The following is a 22148-nucleotide window of genomic DNA, read 5'->3' as shown; positions in this document are numbered from 1 at the left end:
TTGAAACAGGAAGTGTAATGCCTCTACTTCATTCTTTCTCAAAACTGCTTTGTTTATTTGGGTCTTTTATGGCCTCATATGAATTTTAGGATTTTTTGTTTATCTCTGTAAAAAATAACATAGGAATTTTGCTGGGGATTGAATTTACAGATTGCTTTGTGTAGTATGGACATTTTAACAATGTTAATTTTTACCACTCATAAATATGGAGTATCTTTCATTTGTGTCTCCTTCAATTTCTTTATCAATGTCATAGTTTATAGTGTACAAATCTTTCATCTCCTCAGTTAAATTTATTCCTAAGTATTTTATGATTTTGATGCTATTGTGAATTAGATTTTCTTTTTCAGATAGTTCATCGTTAGAGTGTTAAAATACTCATGTCTTGTGCTTACTTTGGCAGCACATATACTAAAATTGAAATGATATAGAGATTAGCATGATCACTGCACAAGGATGACGTGCAAATTTGTGAAGCGTTCCATATAGAAAAAAGCTCATGCCCTTTGTATATTGATTTTCTATTTTGCAACTTTACTAAATTTGCTTATTCTAAATTTTTTTTTAGTAGAGTCTTTAGGATTTTTTTTTATGTAAATTCATGTCATCTATAAACAGAAAATTTTACTCCTTTTTTTATTTGGAAGCCTTTTATTTGTTTTGCTTGCCTGGTTTCTCTGGCTAGGAGATCCAGTACTATGTCAAATGAGAATGGTGAAAGTGGACACACTTGTCTTGTTTCTGATCTTCGAGGGGAAAACTTTCAACCTTTTCCATTGAGTATGTTGTTAACTATGGGCTTGCAATATGTGGTTTTTATTTCGTTGACGTGCATTCCTTCTGTACCCAGTTTGTTGAGTGTTTTTATCATGAAAAGATGTTGAATTTTGTCAAATGCCTTTTCAGCATATATTGAGATGATCATATGATTTTTATCAGTCATTTTATTAATATGATGTATCATATTTACTGATTTGCATATTTTCAACCATCCTTAAATCCCAGGAATGAATCATTATTTATGATATTTTAATGTGCTGGTGAATTCAGTTTTGCAGTATTTTGCTGAGAATTTTTGCATTTTTATATACCAGGGATATTATCCAATAGTTCTTTTTATTGCTGTTTTGTTTTTTCTTGTAGTGCCCTTATCTGGTTTTGGTATCAAGATAATGCTGGCCTTGTAAAATGAGCTTGGGAGTGTTCCATCCTCTTCAACTTTTTGGGAAGAGTTTAAAAACATTCTTTAAATGTTTGGTAGAATTCACTGTAGAAACCATCTGATTCTGGACTTTTATTTGTTGGAAGGTTTTTATTACTGATTCAATCTCCTTACTCATTATTGACCTTTTTTTTAATATTTCATATTTTATATATAAAGATTTTATATTTCTTTATGATTCAGTCTTGATAGGTTGTATATGCCTAGGAATTTGTCCATTTCCTCTAGGCTTTTTGATTTGTTGGCATATATCTGTTAATAATAGTCTTTTTTGATCCTTTGTATTTCTGTGGTTTCTGTTATAATGTCTCCTCTCTCATTTCTGATTTTGAGTCCTCTCTCTTTTTCTGAGTTAGTCTAGTTAAAATCTTGCCAATTTTATTTACCATTTAAAAAAGCAATTCCTAGGTTGTTTTTTTTTTATTCTTTATTTCATTTATTATGGCTCTAATTTTTATTTTTTCCTTCCTTTTGCTAATTTTGGGTTTACTTTGTTCTTTTTCTAGTTTTTTTGAGGTGTAATATTAGGTTGTTTATTTGAAATCTTTCTTTTTGGTATATACATTTATGGCTATAAACTTTCCTTTTATAACTGCTTTGCTGCTTCCCATAAGATTTGGTATAATTTTTTATTTTTATTTGTCTCAAGGTATACTTTTTCCCCATTTTGTCTTTTTTTTTATTTCTTGGTTGTTTAAAAATGTGTATGTCTGTGTACTTGTGAATTTTCCAGATTTCCTTCTGTTATTGATTTCTAGTTTAATATGATTTGCCTGGAAAAGATACTTGATATGCTTTCTATATTCTTGATTTTTTTGAGACTCTTGTTTTGTGGTCTAAAATGTGATCTATCCTAGAAAATGTTCCATGTGTGCTTGAGAAGAATATTTATTGTGATCCTGTTGGATGGTATGTCCTGTATATATCTGTTAGGTTCATTTGACATAGTGTTTTATTTTTTTTTTTTTTAAGATTTTGTTTATTTATTTGACAGAGACACAGCATGAGAGAGAACACAAGCAGGGGGAGTGGGAGAGGGAGAAGCAGGCTTCCCGTGGAGCAGAGAGCCTGATGCGGGACTCGATCCCAGGACCCTGGGATCATGACCTGAGCCAAAGGCAGACGCTTAATGACTGAGCCACCCAGGCGCCACCGACATAGTGTTTTTTGTGTTGTTGTTTTATTTTGTTTTTAAGATTTATTTATGAGAGAGGGGGAGGAGCAGGGACAGAGGGACAATCAGAGTCCATGCTGAGCAGGGAGCCCTATGTGAGACTCGATCCCAGGACCCTACAATCAAGACCTGAACTGAAGGCAGAGGCTTAACCAACTGAGCCACCCAGGAGCCCTGGTATAGTGTTTATTTATTTATTTTTTTAATTTTTAAAATTCTTTTTAAATATTTTATTTATTTATTTGAGAGAGACAGAGATAGTGGGAGAGAGCACAGGAGCAGGAAGGAGGAGGAGAAGCAGATTCCCCACTGAGCAGGGAGTCCTATGTGGGGCTCGATCCCAGGACCCTGGGATCATGACCTGAGCTGAAGGCAGACACCTAATTACTGAGCCACCCAGGCACCCCGACACTCAATTTGTTATCTATAGTTAAGAGTCTTTTATGATTTGCCTCCCTCTTTTTTTTTTCTTTCCCCCATGTTTATCTGTTTTGATTCTCTATTGTTTTCTGTTTTGTAGGTACGTTGTTCCTTATTTCCTGTCTTGTTCTCTTCATTTGTAATTTGATGACTTTTTGTGGCAGTATGCTTTAACTCCTTTATCAAAATCTTTTGTGTATCTACTACATATTTTTCTTTTGTATTTACCATGAAGCTTACATAAAATATGTTAGTTATAACATTCTATTTTAAGTTGATAACAACTTAAGATCAATACTGTATGGGAAATTTATACGTCTATAACAATAGGTTATTGATGTTTTTATATTTTATATCTTTTTTATACAGCACATTCAATAACAAATTATTGTAGTTATTTTTAATAGGCTTGTTTTTTAACTTTTAAACTAGAGTTGTAAATAATTTATGTACCTCCATTACACTATTAGAGAATCTGGTTTTGACTATGCATTTACCTTTAACAATCAATAAGGAACCATTCATTTTGCCATCTTGATGACATCACTGCCCCCAAATATTTATTAAATTTTACTTTAGTTAATATATGACTATATTTTATTTCTAATAATAGACATGTCAATTTTAATTATTTTTTTTAATATTAAGATTTTCTCTTTAGCATCATTATCATCTATTTCCTTTTCAATTTTATAAATGTTTACATTTCTGGTGTTAAGTACAAATATGAATTTTAAACTCTAGATCATATGCTCCATGGTGGCAGAAATTTGTCTTTTCATCACACACACACACACAAAATTGGTACTAAATGGATCTTTGTTGATTGGTGTTCTGACACTAGCAGAGCTGACAGAAGCATAGATAAAGCAGAAAACATAATGACTATCAAAAAGGTGAACCTGAAGATAAAAAGCTACTTTTAGCTTAGTTACTTTGATATACACTCTGGATAGCATTCCAATTTTCATGGATTTTTGGAAAGCAAACAGCTCCCCTCCTAAATAATAAATTTATTAATTGCATTCCTTATGAGTCTTGACAGCAGTCAGCTTTGTGGGTTTCTGATTCCATTCCAAGGGGTTGAATGTCTATTTGATTTATGTAATAGGCAGGAATGTCATGAAGAAACATTGTAGGATAAAATTTCTTAAAGACAGGAACACAGATGGCTGCCTATGGACTGTGTGGTGGGTGTTAATGAAAATGCATTGAGCAGTGAGGGAAGGGCAGCAAACAACCATAGGAAAGGTGCCCTGAGTTTGTTTTTGTTTGTTTTTGTTTTGTTTTAAAGATAGATAACGCTTCCCCCCCATGGAAATTTTCAAATTTATTTTGCTCTAACAACCACAAATACTTAGAACATTATGAACACAATATGGGCATTAAAGGATAAAAACAAACAAAAAGTTGTGTAAATTCTGTGTTCATCATTATTTCAGCCATGTTTTTCTATGCTTAACTGCTCATAGAAATTACACAGTCCAGTTTCTAAATATTATACCAGACTGTTAAACCAATGCAAAGGGTTTTATGCAATTTTCCATAACACCATCTAGATTTTCTACATTGGCTGTCACTCCTGAAAATTCTCAGTTTATAAATGTTCATGCACTGAAACACCATATATTTAATATAATAATATTCACTAGATATTTACTTAGTTTACTACTCTATTTTGACCCTATCTAACTGTTCAATTTCTTCTGTTTTCCCCCCTTATTTTCTACAAATGTCAATTCATCACGTTAGATAAAGTGAAACAAAGAGGAAGCTGTTAGTAGGAAGTATTAATAGGTGATTTGATGTTACTTTGTGAGATATTCTTAAGTAATAGGCAAGATATTTCCATATCATCATTCTAACACCTTTAAGTAATACAGCACAGTTGTTAAGCTTTAACTAAACCTTCATAAAATCTTTATATGTATTTTTTTTCTAATTCACAAGTCATCCCTTCATGTCCCATTCAAAGCCCACTCATTTTATATAATAATTATTTTATCTGCCCAGTACAATCTTCATTTAACTTATTGCTCTGGGAATACAAAAGGATGGGAAAGGAATATTTTATAATATGATATTTTGTCATTTATACACTACAGAATCTGTGTAGGCATTCTTTGATCAGAGATCTATGCAGGAGGTCCAAATTGAAGAAAAACAAACAAAAAAATATTTGTTATCAGCCCTGTCTTATAGTTTCATTTGGAGGAACCACAAAAGGAAAGCCATTAAAATGTTTGTTTTTCTTTAATTTTTAAAATTAATTTTTTTTAAAGATTTTATTTATTTATTCATGAGAGAGAGAGAGAGAGAGGCAGAGGGAGAAGCAGACCTCCCGCAGAGCAGGGAGCCCGATGCGGGACTCGATCCCAGGACTCCGGGATCACGACCTGAGCCAAAGGCAGACGCTTAACCATCTGAGCCACCCAGGCGCCCAATTTTTAAAATTAATTTTAATGTTTTTATTGGATTATGCTCCCTTAAACTCATCTGGCACCATGAATAGAAAACCAAAGCAATCTATCTGACAGTAATTCAAGATGTTGCCTTTTTTTAAAAACTTCACTGGAAGTAGTCTCATCTATAGAGTAGATGAGCCTTGGACTCAAAAGTGTCATCATAGACTTTGCTGTCAAGGGAATCATCTCAAATAGATCTATTTCTATGTGGTATGTGGCTTGTCAGGTCCATCTAGCTCATGCAACTGGTTTTCTGTGTCCATAGCTTATATTCCATAGGTCTGTAGTATAGTTATCCAGCTAATCTGCCTTTGGGCAGATTTTTAACTACCTATGTAGCCCCAAAAATCTTAGGGTCTAGAAATACAGCAATTCCCACAGCTCCTGCTGCCATATTATAATACATCTATTTATTTGTTCTTATCTAATAACCATGTGGCTATTGCTGATGAGTCAGTGCATTCTTTTTCAGACAATTCTTGTGGCAGATCCTTAGCCACAGCAGCCAGCGAGCTGTTTTACCATTGAAAAAATGTCATGCAACAGCTTTCCAAAATTATTGTTTTCAGCTACTTTAGCATTTTTATCTATTAATCACAGTCTCTTCTTCTTTTATTTATCTTATGCTGTGTTGATTATACCTGTTTCATTATGTCAGAGACAAAGTGTCAGAAGAAGATAAGAATGACTCTCAGAAGCTATAACCACCTAAAGTATTTTGTGGATGTTTTCTTTTTTATCCATTTAGTATGCTCCTAGGTATGCAACCTCCACTTGATCAGAGTTTCCTTGGCAGATTCTATAGTTAAAACTGTATCATCAAACTTTTTTTTAAAGCAAAAAAAAAAAAAAATATATATATATATATATGGAAGTGTTTTATATGCAGTGTAATTCAAAATACTAGGGTTTGCTACTCTACTGTGCAGTGAATTTTGATTAAGAAAACAATGATTTGGTAGTTAGAACCAATTAATATCTCTAAATATCGGATGTGGTCTCTTCAATATTCAAAAAAGGCCACCAAATATTGAGCTTTTTATTCAATTTCCGGTGAGCCCAAGGCAAGTAATACATTATTCACTGGAAGAAGTGATTTCATGATGGTTGCAAGCCAAGAAATAGCCTGAATTCACTTTTGGCATTGCACCTTGCACTTTGAAACAACTATATTCTCTTTTATATTAAATGTTATAAATAGTTTTATACTGTGTTTATAGAAAGGAAACCAGTTAATTTCCATATCAATCCCAATACACTAGTTTTTTACAACAAACTACCTTTCTCTAATGGGTTGAACTGTACTGGCATTGCAAAATCAATAGACAGAATCATTATTTTCAAATCTTAATAAGCTTCTGTCAGTCTCAATGAGTCATCTGCTTTTTGAACCTGCCAAATGAGGACCTTTTAGAAAAAAAAAATAATTATTAATTCAATTTTCTCTTTTCTAAAACCACTTCTGGTGTTCACCAAAATATCCTGTTTTGCCTTCAGATGTACTTTATACTGATGGATCCTTAAGTGGTTGATCCTAGCTCTGTCATCATCTAGATTTCTAGAAAATAAAATTATTTTATAATATAATTACCATATAACAGTATTACATTTTCCATTTTCTTAATCTATCTTATGCTCATTCATTAAAAAATGTGTTTTAAGAGTGAATTTTGTATACACATATATACATTATAATTCTGCAAACAGGTTAAAGTTTTGTTTTGATAATTTAAGAAAGCAATTGAGATACACATTGGAATGTTGAAGTAGATACAGTTTCTAAGAACTGGGCTAGGAATCAATATCATACAATTTGTCCTGAATATCATAAAGGCTGATAAAATTGACAAATTCTGTTCATGGAGATAACTCACTTAAAAAAAAAAATAGGCCGTTTAACCGTTTCATAATTTAAATTACAATTGATGGTGAAATAATATCTATAACTACTTTAATTAATAAAAAGATGTGAATTCAGGGCTAATCAAGGCACCCCACCTTTATCTTTAAAATTCTCATAATAATTTAGTGAGGTAGTTTTGGAGTATGTCAATTTTACAGATAAGGAGTTGAAGCTCACAGATTGGTTTTCTAGTATATGCAAATACTTCATTATCTATAGCACTTTATTTTCCAAATTATGTGGTAAAACTTTCAAATATGTAATCACATTTTATAGAACCACTTTTACCTGGACTTCTACAGTAGGATAATGAAAGAATTCAAAAACAAGATTTTTTCTCACCCTCAAGGACACAAGCAGTGGAAGCTACTCAAGACTCCAAAAGAGCAAGACAGCAAGGACCAGAGGTTTTACTATGCACTGAATCACCATGTGACTTGAGCCTGCTAATAATGAGTTATTATTTATGTGATTAAATTGTGGGGCACCTGGGTGGCTCAGCTGGTTAGGCATCTGACTCTTGATTTCAGCTCAGATCATGGACTCAGGTCATGCTCTTAGATCATGTTCTCTCAGGGTCATGAGATCGAGCTTGTGTTAGGCTCTGCGCCCAATGGGGAGTGTCTTTGAGATTCTTTCCCTCCCCCTCTCCCTCTGCCTATCCCCCTGCTTGCACACACACTCTCTCTCTAAAATATATACGTCTTTTTAAAAAATGTGATTGAATTGTGAGCAGAGTCTCACCCATCTGTTGTCCTCTTAATACCTGCAGATTTGTGTAGTATTTTCATAAACACTAGAATCAAAATATTATGGAAAGAGAAATTTCGTAAAAAGAGTTATCTTTATCCCCCAGATTTTAAGCAAAAGCTGCATGTATTCACCGACATGTGGATTATCTCAACATGTAAGTTACATCGAGGTCAACAATTTTCATATTCTTTGTTCACTACTGTACCTTCAGTATTAGGCTTTTAACAGGAAGTTATAAAACACTTGTTAGTTGAACAAATAATTTTACACTTAATCAAAATATTATTTATTTATTTTTATTTTTTTAAATTCCTACTTACATGGCCAACACCACCAGACACTCTGTGGAGTTAGCATAAAGCATAATATTTAGACCTCAATATCATAGAAATTAAGTTTTCATGATCATTTTGGAAAAATAATTCTTTTTTTTAATTTATTTTTATTTTTTTAAAGATTTTATTTATTTATTTGACAGAGAAAGACACAGCAAGAGAGGGAACACAAACGGGGAGTGGGAGAGGGAGAAGCAGACTCCCTGCCTGACGCGGGACTCAATCCAGGGACTCCAGGATCATGACCTGAGCTGAAGGCAGTCGCTTAACCAACTGAGCCACCCAGGCGCCCTGGAAAAATAATTCTAAAAAAAAAAAGTGGAAGAATGTTTATAACCTATATGATACTGACAATGCTATGGAAATTCAACAATCAGACTGATTGTTTCAAAGGCAAGTGAAATCATGCTGCTCTGCAAAACCTTGGTATCTCTGTTTCATTCAGTATAAGAACCAAAGTCCTTTAGTGGTATCAAGTGCCTACAGGATTTGAATTCCTTATTAAATTTTCAATGTCATCTACACCGTCCCCCACTCCCCAAACTCCCATTCAACTGACTGGCCTATTTTTTATTCCTTGAACGTGAGAGATGTTCTCGAGTCTCAGAGCCTTTGCATCCACACTTCTCCCTTTCTAGAACACTGTTCTCCTAGATATCCACATGGCTAACTGCTTCACTTCATCCAAACATTTGCCCAAATATTAAGTTCTCAATGAGACATATCCCAATTACTCAGTATTAAATTTCTTATCACTCTCCCATAGACCAACTCTCACATGGTCATGTTCTTTCCTTTTCTGGTTTCTCTGTTTTTCTAATAATAAAATAACCATTTTCAAATGTACTATGAAATTTAATTACTAAGTAATTAAATTGCTTATTCTTTGTCTCTTCCACCAGAATGTAAGCTCCACAAATTTAGGGATCTTTCTTCTGTTCATATTTGAAGTATTCTAGTATTTAGTATCTAAGTATTCTAAGTATCTAGAACAGAGTTTGACTTTTAGATAGTACTTAAAGATATAAAATATAATATAAAATAAAAAAATATAAAATTATTTTTAATTTGGTTATTATTTGGCAAAAGATTATGGCAAATGGCAACAAATATTTGAAAGTATACTGCTTTTGAAGTTTGAAAATGTATGTTAATATACTCAAAATATTCAGAATATGTAATTCAGCTATAAGTACTTGCTTATTAGTGACTTTATATTTCTTTGGGAATATTTTACTATGTACATTACTAGCTGCCCAATAACTACTCACAAAATACATGTCAGATTCACTGAATAAATATGAGTGTTATGTTTCTAACAACTCCAATAAAACAAGAATATTCTAAAATGTCTGATCAGATTGAGCCAGTCTTTCCTCATGCCCCCATCAAGTATACTGATAGTGCATCAAAGGACTGGGTAATAGATGGTTTAAGTTTCTTATCTTGGCAGTATTGCTAATTATGCTTACTCAAATCTTCGCACATTTTCAAATAATATTACAACTCAGTGATCTTGACCTAAGGCATCAGACCCAACTCACAAAATTCTGGATGGAATTTTATTGTTTATGAGAGTTTTTCTGGGGACATCCTACCTTAAAAACATATTTGCTTGGGCGCCTGGGTGGCTCAGTTGGTTAAGCGACTGCCTTCGGCTCAGGTCATGATCCTGGAGTCCCGGGATCGAGTCCCGCATCGGGCTCCCTGCTCGGCGGGGAGTCTGCTTCTCCCTCTGACCCCCCCCCCCTCTCATGTACTCCCTCTCTCTCATTCTCTCTCTCTCAAATAAAAATAAATAAAATCTTTAAAAAAAAAACATATTTGCTTATCATAAGCCACAGAGTGAGAAAAGAATCTTCAATGACGAAGATAGCTGTGGGGTTTCCCGGTTCATCTTAATAGAGGGATAGTCTTTGACTTCAAACTACTGTGACTGAAGAAATCCTCAAAAAGGCACACACAATCAGGGTGCCTGGGTGGCTCAGTCAGTTAAGCGGTAGACTCTTAGTTTCTGCTCAGGTTCATAAGATCAAGCCCTATGTCTGGCTTCACGCTCAGTGGGGAATCTTCTTGTAGATTCTCTCTTCCTCTCCCTTTGTCCCTCCCCCCACTCATGCTTGTGCTCTCTCTCAAATCAATCTAAAAAAAAAATGGCACACACATTAACAGTGGACACATAGACCATGAATTTAGACTTAGGGTTTGTATGAGGTCAAAGGTAGTATGAAAACTGAACAAGTAAATAAAATAAGAGCACCATTCATATTAGGCAAGTAATTATAGACTTATATGCATTATTTACCAGGTACTATTCTCAGTAGCGGGCATACAGCAGTAACAAAATAGACAAAATGCCTGATCTAATGGGATATTTTTTCTAATTTTCTATTCCTAAAAATTTTGACTTATACTTAATAATGAGTCCTTGAAAGTAGGAAACTAAAGGAATTCTAGGTGCAAATGATATGGCCAAAGGCAGCATGATATGGGAATTTCAAATCTTCAATTGTAGCAACCAATCTACACAGGAAAAGACAGAATGTTTGTTCTGTGTTTTTATAATCTATACCATGAAGGACAATTTCCCCTATGTGCTGCAATTACATATAAAATTGTTATAAACACAAATACATTCCTTTTATGATATATTATATTTACATATATTTTCAAACTAGTGCCACACACACCATAGGCAATTTTATTTAAATAGAATGGACTTTAGTTTCTGTCAATTTTATTTATATGAAGATTAAAAAAAAAAAACCTTGATTTTTCTATTTGGACAAAATGATAGACATTAGTCTTCTTAAAAGATTACTTAGAAAGCACAAAAACTTTTTAAATTTTTTTTTATTTAAAAAAGACATTTTTTGAAGTAAAATTTCCAGTAGTTGAATACTATCTTTATCAGAAATAATCATTATCATCACCAACATTAGATCACATTAGGCATTTACTATTCCTTCACTCCCCCTCCTGCTGCTACTAATGATGTATCAGGTGACAATAATTAACAAGGATGAAGCACAATGAAGCACTAACTGTGCTGAGAACTCTACTTAGAATATCCCAGTTAATGAGCACCGGTCACATACATCAGTGTGATTAGAATAGATCAGAATTTTAAAAATCCCAATTGCATAGAGGTGGAAACTGAGTGCTAGAGTGATTAGACTCGCTGTAGTCATGTAAGTAAGTAGTCAGGTATGTAACATGGATTTGTACCCCATCTTTCTGATTCCAGAACCCATGATTTTCAGTGGTCCACTAGACTGCTACACTTTGTGCCCCACACCATGCTAAGCCTTTACAAAATGCTGTTTACTAAAAGCCTCACAACAACTCTATCAGGGAGGAAGTACAATTTGCCTTTTCGAATAGGGAAATTAAGATGAACTGAGGTTAAATATATTCTCTGAGGACCATGGCTTTTGGTCTGGCTCCAAAGTCTATGCTATGAGCCATCAAACTACAGCTTTTCTCATGGAATAATGTTAGTTTCCCAAATCTGTATTTGTATTTTTGTAGTTCAAAGATGATGGTGGAATGGAAAAATCATTTTCTGAAAAGCAACTTTTTTTACCAGCCAGCAGCCAAAAAAATAAATCTTAAGACTAAAAATATATTTATTTTGTTTTTCTAGATACAGAAAAACTGACATACATGTTTGAGTATTATGTTTATTATACAATATTTTCCTTTTTATTTCAGAGATTTGTTGCATAACTAGTAAAATTTAATAAAAAAATAAAAACATTATTTTTTTCAAGCTAATAGATTTCTATAAGAAAGCTATCAAAAAAAAAAAAAAAAGAAAGCTATCAAGATTTTATACTGCTTGTTATATGTAGTTTATCTCCTGGAAAGAAAGCTTAACTTTGTTCCTTTGTCCCTTCCAAATGATAACTAAATCTGGTCTTGGAAACAACAGAATCATATATTACAGGCTTGTTACAAATTACTGCACCAAATCCAAAGATACTTATTTTTTTATTTATTTATTTTTAAAGATCTTATTTATTTATTCATGAGAGACAGAGAGAGAGACAGAGGCAGAGGGAGAAGCAGGCTCCCCACGGAGCAGGGAGCCCGATGCGGGACTCGATCCCAGGACCCTGGGATGATGACCTGAGCTGAAGGCAGACGCTTAACCGACTGAGCCACCCAGGCGTCCCCAAAGATACTTATTAATAAAAAATTTAAACATTTTTCAGTGTTTTTATACATTTGAATAGATAGTACAATATATTTAAGTGGAGAATATCCTAGAAATATTATCACATTATTTTTCCTTAAAAAGATATTTCTTTTCATAAATTGCTTCTTATTTTACCACATCTCCATTTTTTTAAAATTTAATTGATGAAGATCTTTCCTGGGGTGCCTGGGTGGCTCAGTTAGGTGTCTTCCTTCGGCTCAGGTCATGATCCCAGGGTCCTGGGATGGAGCCCTGCATCAGGCTCCCTGCTCGGCAGGGATGCTGCTTCTCCATCTCCCTCTACTCTTCCCCCTGCTTGTGTTTTCTTGCTCTCTCTGTCAAATAAATAAATAACATCTTTAAAATGTTATATGCAAACAATGAATCATGGAACACTACATCAAAAACTAATGGTGTAATGTACGGTGATTAACATAACATAATAAAATAAAAAAATAAAACATTTGCCAACAAAACAAAACAAAACAAAAAATCTTTCCTGTGATAAGACAGTAAAGAAAGGAGTGTGGCTACTTTGATCAGATCACTGTCAAATCATGTATTAGAAATGGAACAAATATATGAATATTTTAAATTGTATGAGCCATTTAGTCTTCAAAAATTAAGGAAAAGTTTAGGAACAGAAAATTGTCTCTAATTTTTTCCTTACCACCTTTATATTTGTATGCATATTAAGACTTCCAGGATTTAGGATATGAACATGATATAGTTCATATTAGATTATTCTCAAATCTCATCTTATAACAGGTTTTTTTTTTTCTTTTCTGAACATCATATGTAAAATAGAATTCCTCATTGTCATCTGTCCTCCTTACCATGCAACATTCTTTTTCAAGGCACATATAAGCACATGAAATATTGTTTTGTCTATTTTTCAGTCATCTGTACTTTTCTCTGTCCCCACTCTGGCCTCAAATGTGTACCCCATGAGAATGGAAATTTTGTTTTGTTCAAGACTATATACTTGAGGGGCACCTGGGTGGCTCAGTCAGTTAAGTGGCCAACTCTTGATTTCAGCTTTGGTCATGATCTCAGGGTTGTGAGATAGAGCTTGAGTTGGGCTCTGCACTGGGTGTGGAGCCTGCTTAAGATTCTCTCTCTCCCTCTGCCCCTCCTCCTGCTCAAGAACATTATCTCTCTCTCTAAAAAAAAAAAAAAAAAGGCTATCTACTTGTCAAGTAGAATTTTGTGAGACATGTAGAAGATAAATATCTGCTGAATAAAACAATTGTGTGAATAATTATACCAAATAATGTGGGATTAGTATTAACTTGTTGCTCATTTTTCTACAAGATTATTGAAGTATCTTTTTATAGTGGTATTGTAATATAGTGAACGCACATTACAGGAAAAATAGTAGTAGATATACCAGTGTTGTTTAGAATTTTGTTGTAACAAATTTAAATAAACATTAAGTGAGAATGTAAGCAAATATATGATACTATATGAAAACATTTTTTTTGCACTTGAGTTTTATGTATAAAATACAGGTTCAAGAAATTTCAGTAGAAAGAAATTGCTTTCATTAATGAAAAAATTTATTTCGAATATATGGATGTTTTTATTTTATAATATGTATATATTCTAAAGAGAATATTTTTCACAGCAATTTTCTACTGTACTGTAACAAATTTTAAGAGGATGAAATTTCCTTCAAATACTGAAAACTTATGTAAGCTTGCATCTGATCTCAGCCTATACTTTGAATTCTGTATTGCACAGAAGTGTTCAAAAGTATTGGTTGAATAGTCAGACAAACTTGAAATGATTCCTTACTTTGACATATGTTAGCTGGTCAGTTTGGGTGAGTTACTTAAACTACCTAAATCATGGGCTCTCAATTTATAAGATTAAGCTGGTCTTTATTTATGGGATTGTAATAAGAATTAAAAAGTATACATGCACATAAATTAGCTTATGTGTATATGGAAATCTGTGTAGATAAATAAGCTTTTTTCTATAAGCCCTTTACATGTTTGCACCTGCAAAGTACACATAAAAGTATATGTGTGTATGTGCATGTGTGTATGTGAAATCATAACCTAATTAATGCATGTTTTATCTGTGTGTTATTATTTTCCTTAAATCTATTACATGGACATGGCCATTACATTTCTTTGGTTTTTTGTTGTTGTTTTTTTGTCTCAAAGAAGTTAAGAGCAATTTGTATTCTTGACAAAAGATTCTTATTTTTCTACTTTTACTGCAATACAGCTTAACCTATTTCCAGCTCTCATTCAAATAAGGAATCTTTTCTTCTATTTCAAAGACATTTGGGATAAATGTGTTAGTTGTGCATGATTCATGTTGGATCAAGGCAGAGTCTTAATCTACATAGTTTATTTTTTTCTTTGTTGGACAATGATAACCATTTCCTGATGGTAAAAGCACAACATTTTGCTTTTCTTCCTTAATGCAATTATCTTACATTCATTGGAGACAAGAAGCATAACTATTTGAAAGCTCCATTATTTTCTCTTGCTTTGTGCCTAAAGCATATTATGTAGTGCATACAATGAAAAGGAATTTCAGCAGTGACTATTACATATGCTTAACTGCAGATCAAGGAATGAGTAAAAATGAGGAGAAATTACATATCCGTATAAACAATAAAAACATTAAATGACTATATTCCTATAAACAACTGATTAAACATCAAAAATTAAAATGACTATTACCACCATGAACTGCTATTTAGATTGTGCACACCAAATTATGCAGTTATTATTGTGATGATTGGATACATAAAAAATAGATATGATTAGCAGCCCTGTCACTCTTAAGTCATTATCCAAATGTGCCTTGATTGTACTTTTTAAGAGCCTTGAAAAAAGGGGGTTTTACATCTGCTCAAAAATACGGTATTTTGTAACAACATCTATGCTGTATTGCTTTTGATTTAATTAGTAAAAAAAATATAAGCTAAAGAAAGAACTTAAGTATTTTCTTTTTTTTTTAAAGATTTTTTATTTATTTATTTGAGAGAGAATGAGAGAGAGAGAGCACATGAGAGGGGGGAGGGTCAGAGGGAGAAGCAAACCCCCTGCTGAGCAAGGAGCCCGATATGGGACTCGATCCCGGGACTCCAGGATCATGACCTGAGCCGAAGGCAGTCGCTTAACCAACTGAGCCACCCAGGAGCCCAGTATTTTCTTTAATACAGCAATTGGATTTATTCTGTAGTGGTACTGGGTTTCATGATTGCTTTTAATTATGATATTTAATACTAGAAAGAAAGATGAGTCATGTAAATGCTTAATTATAATAAAGATGTTTTATTTATGATCCAGATGGTATGAGAAATTTTGACATGTGCATCTATCACCTCTGTTGTACCCCCTATGACAAAACTTTAGCAATGATAGATAAAAAACTCTTAAAGTTAGTATTAAAACATTGTTCCACACAAAACCATTTCCTAGAACAAACTATACATAGCAGTAAGTGGTGTTGAGGCTGTTTTTTGATAAAATTAGATACGACCTAAAGATCCACTACAGCTGGACAATGAGACTAAACATGTCTTAAGTTAATTAAAACAATGAAGCTTGAATCACCACACAATAAAAGACATGTGGAATGGAGTTGGAGGACCCACTGCCTAAAAGACTTTATACATACCCACACATTTATAAAATATTATATATATACAAAATATTTGTGTTTATAAATATAAGGTCCCTGTACTACATATAATATGGACACATATTATATATACATATTGCCGAGGCCTTAGGTTATGGTTTAAATAGATCCGCATACCCTTCATAATCAGATCCTGTACTAGGCCTTCGGACTTCTAAGTGATTATATTTGCCATATCCCGAATGTTTCTGAAGGACATTTTTCATGGCACATGGAGGTAAACACTCCTGATATCTTTCATGAAGAATGACTGAAAATTTGTATGTGTGAGTGGTGTGTCGTATTGCTAAATACCTCTCACCAAGAACCTTCAAATTGAGTTACAGAACACATGTACTAATTAGTTATCTTTTCTGCAATACAAAACTTTTGAAGTTTACATGGGGTTATTCTGGTAGTCCTTACAATTTCAGCCATTGACAAGTGGGGGGAAAAAAAAGGCATGGTGGAACGGGTATAGAAAGTTTTTATGGAAATTGTGTCAATTACTTCCACTCATAATCCATTGCCTAGAATTTAGCAAAAATGGCATAAGGACAGAGAAAGGTAATCTATCTGCATAAAGAAAAGAATGTAAGAAAAAACAACAAAGAAAAAGAATGTAGACTTCAGAGAGTCTCTGTAGAAGTCTCTGAAATAATTAGCTAAAAAGTTAACATTAATAAAACCTGCCTATAAAATCAGTTATCAACACATTAATTGAATTCGGATGAAATGAAAATGATAGGGTGTCCTGAAAAATGACCCTAAAATGACAGACATCTCAAATCCTATCTTGAAAATCAGATGTTCCACACAAAAATATGCACATGGAAGGGTTTTTAATCTTAAATGAGAAAAAAATGTAATACATTATATGTCAACCTAAACAATTTTCTAAAACTGACTGGAGCACGGTAAAATACTTTATGTAAATGATGAACTATAATGATAGGAAGTTATTTTTAAATTGTTGTTCTTGACTACCAGATAATGAATAGAATTGTACTTTGCACACTTCTCAAAATATCTACCCAATATTACGTTATTTGAGTAGTTGTTATTTAAATAGTAACTTGATACTATTTTTGTACAGTGGTTTGATAAAATTGTCTACATAATGAATGTTATTACTATTTCTTATGACATAAATTATCTTCTATGTAAAACTGATTATTAAGGTATTAAAGAAAAATATTAGGTCCTTAAATTTAAAGATAAATAATCCTAGAATCACAGATTAGAATATTATGCTTTAACTATAGAATGTGACTAGTTAATATTAAAATTTGTTTCAAATGTATATGCTCCAATTGCATATATTACACCTAAAGTCTTAATCTTTCACCTGAGAAATGTCCCCTAAAAAACAACAAAATGAGGATTATTGAATTGCAGTCATATTTAAAAAGGATGGGCAAAAAGCCAAATAAATACTTTATAAAAGATTCACAATGAAGATTTGCATTATTTTTCACAAGGATGCTTTAGGCCTAAAAATACTTAAAGAGTATAAGAGAAGTTTACAGTTCAGGAATATCATCTTTTAAAAGTAACTAAATCTTTGATATCAGTACAAGAAACAGCTTTCAAAACTCATCAAAGAGCTTTGAACCACAAGGTAACAAAATTGCAGGGTACCATAAAATATTTAAAATTCATTTCATTTGTCAGTTTTTTTGTTTTGTTTTGTTTGTTAATAAACAGAGATTTACCCTTTAGGTTTTGTGGGATCTGCACTATAAAGACAAATCCATAAAGTACTTTAAAACTCTGTAATCTTTCCAGAAATGCATTTTAGATTTCAGAGGGTTTTTTTTAAATTTATTTTTATTTTTTATTACAATTTTTAAAATAGGATAAAGTTAGGTACCAAACATACATGTGCAATCAAATACTAAAATTTTAATATGTTGCCATGCTGCCTTAATTTTCAAGAAGAAATTAAAGATAGACTTTCATCCTCATTATATCCCTATCAGACTCCATTACCTAATTGCTCTACTTCCATCGCTAGAAGTTAGCAGTTATTTTTGCTACCCAGGGTTTTAAAGAGTTATTATAGTTCCATATCTATAAATAATTTTTGTTTCCATTTTTTAATTTAAATGAATGTGGTATTATCCCTGTATCATTTATCTCCCTTTTTTATACAATATCATATCTTAAGGTACTTTTGTGTAAAAACACATAGGTGTGTTTAGTTTATTTTAATGCATCCTGTATAGGATCCTAATATTCTAATACTTTAAATTTATATATCCATGTCTTCATGGCTAGGTACTAAGTTTTTGCTACTTTTATACTCTTAATAAATCATTTTACAATGTATGACCTAATGTTTTAATACCCAAAAGCTACCTTGGTGTGCACCTTAAAATTTACTAAAGACTTTTCAATTTCTCTCTAAAAATTTTCCCTATTTCACATACCCACCATTATTATAGAAGCTTTCTTGCTGTGGGTACTTTATGTTTTAGAACTTTAGGTTTTTGCAAATATGATGACTGATAAATCATGTTTTTAATAATTTGTTATTTTGGACTAACTCAATTTATTTTTTTCCCATATATATATGCTTGTCATCAGAGTTGCTCTTCCGCATACAGCTTCTCTGGCTATTTTTACATAAGGTTGATTTTGGCCATCAATATCTTGAGTATTGTTTCCTGGGCTGTCTTAACTTTTTACCTTATTGATGTTTTATTACACAAGTTCTTTTTAATGTATTTTATTTTTTAAAAGAATTTATTTATTTATTTGAGAGAGAACATGAGAGAGAGAGAGCTCTGGCAGGGGTTGGGGTGCAGAGGAAGAAGCAGACTCCCTGCTGAGCAGGGATCTCAATGTGGGACTCAATCCCAGGACGCTGGGATCATGACCTGAGCCGAAGGCAGATGCTTAACTGACTGAGCCACCCAGGAACTCTATACAGGTTATTTTTAACAAGTCAATTTAATAGGGGTACCTGGGTGACTCAGTTGGTTAAGCCTCCAACTCTTAATTTCAACTCAGGTCATAACCTCGGGGTCATTGGATTAAGCCCCACATCAGGTCCTGCGCTCAGCCTAGAGTCTGCTTGTTCCTCCCCACCCATTTCTCGCTCTCCTACTCTCTCTCTCTCTCAAATAAATAAATAAATAAAATCTTAGAAAAAATAGGTCAATTTAATTAAAAAAGTATTTCCATTAATGGTTTTTATGTAGTTAGCTCTAATTTTAATACATAATTAGGTTGACTATTTCAGTTTAATTTCAATTTTTGAATAAGATTTTTATTTATTTTAATTTGGTTTTAATATGTAGAATTTTAAAATTGGCAAATTTTTCATTTTAGTTAATTTAAAAATTGAATCTCAGTGTAGCAAATTTTACAGTCCTCTTATGAACACAATTGAAATCTTTTTAGCTGATAGCTATCTTTTTAATAAGCTATTTAATTTCATGCCATTTTTTGTTTGATGGTTTATTTTGAATAATTCTTTCTTTTTTATTTTAATTTGAAAAGTTCTTCATATTTTAAGATTAGTGTTATTTCTTTGATACATTAAAACTACTAAACACAGTATCTAAATTTATTTTCTATTTTGTCAATGAAGATTTTATGATAAAAATATTTTATTTTTTATTTTTAAAATTTTACTCTTGTTATTTGATAGGATAATTTATTAGAGCAAATTCCATGACAACTCACATAAAATTACCATTTTCTTTTTTTTTTTTTAAGATATTATTTATTTATTTGACAGAGAGAGACTGAAAGAGCACATGAGAGGGGGGAGGGTCAGAGGGAGAAGCAGGCTCCCTGCCGAGCAGGGAGCCTGATGCGGGACTCGATCCAGGGACTCAAGTTTTTATTTCCTTTCCATAGTGAATTATACTTCTATTTTTTTCAGATATTTGTGTTATTTGTTTCTTGGGTTTTTTTTGTTTTTTTATTTTATTGTCTATTTCTTTCCTATGTGTTGATTTTTTTCCTTCTTTCATCATTAATGTCTCACCCCTCATCTTTGCATTTCTGTTTAAATTTCACTTCCTGAGAATGACATATTTACTGCCTTATACTGCTACTGACAAAACTGCCAATCAGTATTCTCTATCAAAAAACTCATTATTCTTTAATATTTTTTCACATTCTATATTTTAAACATGTTTGTTGCCGCCCCCTTTTTTTTTTTTGAAAAAAATGTAAGCTCCAGTAAGTGTTCTGTATCCATCTTTATTTCATTTGTACACTCAGAAACTAGAAAACCTGCTTTGGCAATGTGAGCACAGTGTATATTTGTTAAATAAATAAATAAATAGATAAGTAAATAGATATTGCACAGTGTGTGCATGTGAGCATATCAAGTTATAGACATGGAATTGGCTCAATTATGGACTTTTATCACTGGTTTTGTTACGATTTTTTTTTTGTTTTGATATGATTAAACATGATTGAAAAGAAAATGATGAGGCATAGGACATCTCTGAATGTGTTAACTAACTGGATTATGTTACTGGTTCTGCCACTGACTGAACATCCGATATTGTATAAGTTAGCATCCTTGGAACTATGAAACACTGATTTCAAATATAGGTGATGCTTGAACAACACAGAATTTGGAGGCACCAACCACTTGAACAATCAAAAATCCATGTATAACTTTTGACTCCCCATTTTGACTCCCTCTACTAATAGCCTACTGCTGACTGGAAACCTTACAGATAACGTAAGTCAATTAACAACAATTTTGTATATATATTATATAGTGTATTCTTACCATAAATTAACCTAGTGAAAAGAAAATGTGATTAAGAAAAGCATAAGGAAGATAAAATACCATTTATAGTACTGTATTGTATTTATCAAAAAATTCTGCAGTTCTCTAAATTCTCACACAGTTTAAACACGTTATTCAAGGGTTAACTGTAAATATAACATGTATGTCTATAAATACAGAATAGAATATATATAAATATATAATAGAATACATAGAGAAATTATTTATATAAATTCTTTGAGGATGTAAGGACAAGCCATTTCTTTCTCAGATTGGGAAAAGAAAGGAGAAGAACATGGAATTATAACAAAAGGGGGTAGAGTCAGTAAGTCAATCTGTCAATAGATTCTGAATGAATTCTATGTTACAGGCATTGCAATAAGAAGGGGATATAATAATCAAAGTAGAAAAATCCTCATGGTGATTGCATAAACTGAAAATAACAAAAGCAGGATATAACTTGCAAGTAAAACTATGAGGTTTTTACAAGATATCATTAAAATAAAACTCTTCACCATCAGGATGTGAGAGAAAGAGATAATGTTTTCTCAATACAGGATTTGCACTAGCAGATAAGGAGGACAAGGTGCTCAAGAGGTTTTAAGTTCTTTATTGGAATTCACAGTGCATCTCTAGATGGAAATTAAAATTTACCATGTTATATAGATTATAGAATAAACAGATCGATGTCTGTTTACTAATCTGTATACTCAGCAATTCACTACAAATTTTTTTTATGAAAACAAATTCAATTTATCAACATATCAATGCATAGTTGTATGCAATCATGATTATATTTGTTCTGCCCCAAAGTTCAGGGTTAAGAAAGAACTTGTATATATGTATATATTAAATATGTATATATTTATACTTACAAATTATTTCTTATATATAATTATAAAAATGATTAATATCAATAAAGGACTTAGAAGACTGGATTTCAATGAAGGATATTAACAGAGTTGATCTATAATTTAGCCTAATTTAACAGCTTATATCTGCAATCAGTTTACTTACCTACTTTAGGACAGAATTTCCTCATCTACAAAATGGTAAATACTTCATGATTTTGTTGTGAAGTTTAAATAGATAATGTTAGTGAAAGAAGCATTGTCATAGTGCCTACTCTGTATAAAAATCACTAACATTTCATTGGTATTAGCTTTTGTGCTTATGTTAGTATAATCACAGAAGGGGAGCATACAATTTGTAAAACACATTAACAAATATATTCATAGAATTCTAGAAATAATAGAGACAAACCATGA

The 22148-nt window shown here is 32.3% G+C and overlaps 1 non-coding gene across 1 annotated transcript; it reads left to right on the top strand.

Annotated features, from left to right (window-relative positions):
• Positions 1–387: 387 nt before the first annotated feature.
• Positions 388–491, top strand: LOC118010930. Its single transcript, XR_004679352.1, has one exon. It is a non-coding gene; the product is annotated as a U6 spliceosomal RNA (small nuclear RNA).
• Positions 492–22148: the final 21657 nt, after the last annotated feature.

Source organism: Mirounga leonina, unplaced genomic scaffold (assembly GCF_011800145.1).
Source record: "Mirounga leonina isolate KUSES-001 unplaced genomic scaffold, KU_Mleo_1.0 Mir_129, whole genome shotgun sequence".
NCBI lineage: Eukaryota > Metazoa > Chordata > Mammalia > Carnivora > Phocidae > Mirounga > Mirounga leonina.
Note: the sequence above shows the minus strand (reverse complement) of the source record. Positions and strands in the feature narration are given on the sequence as shown.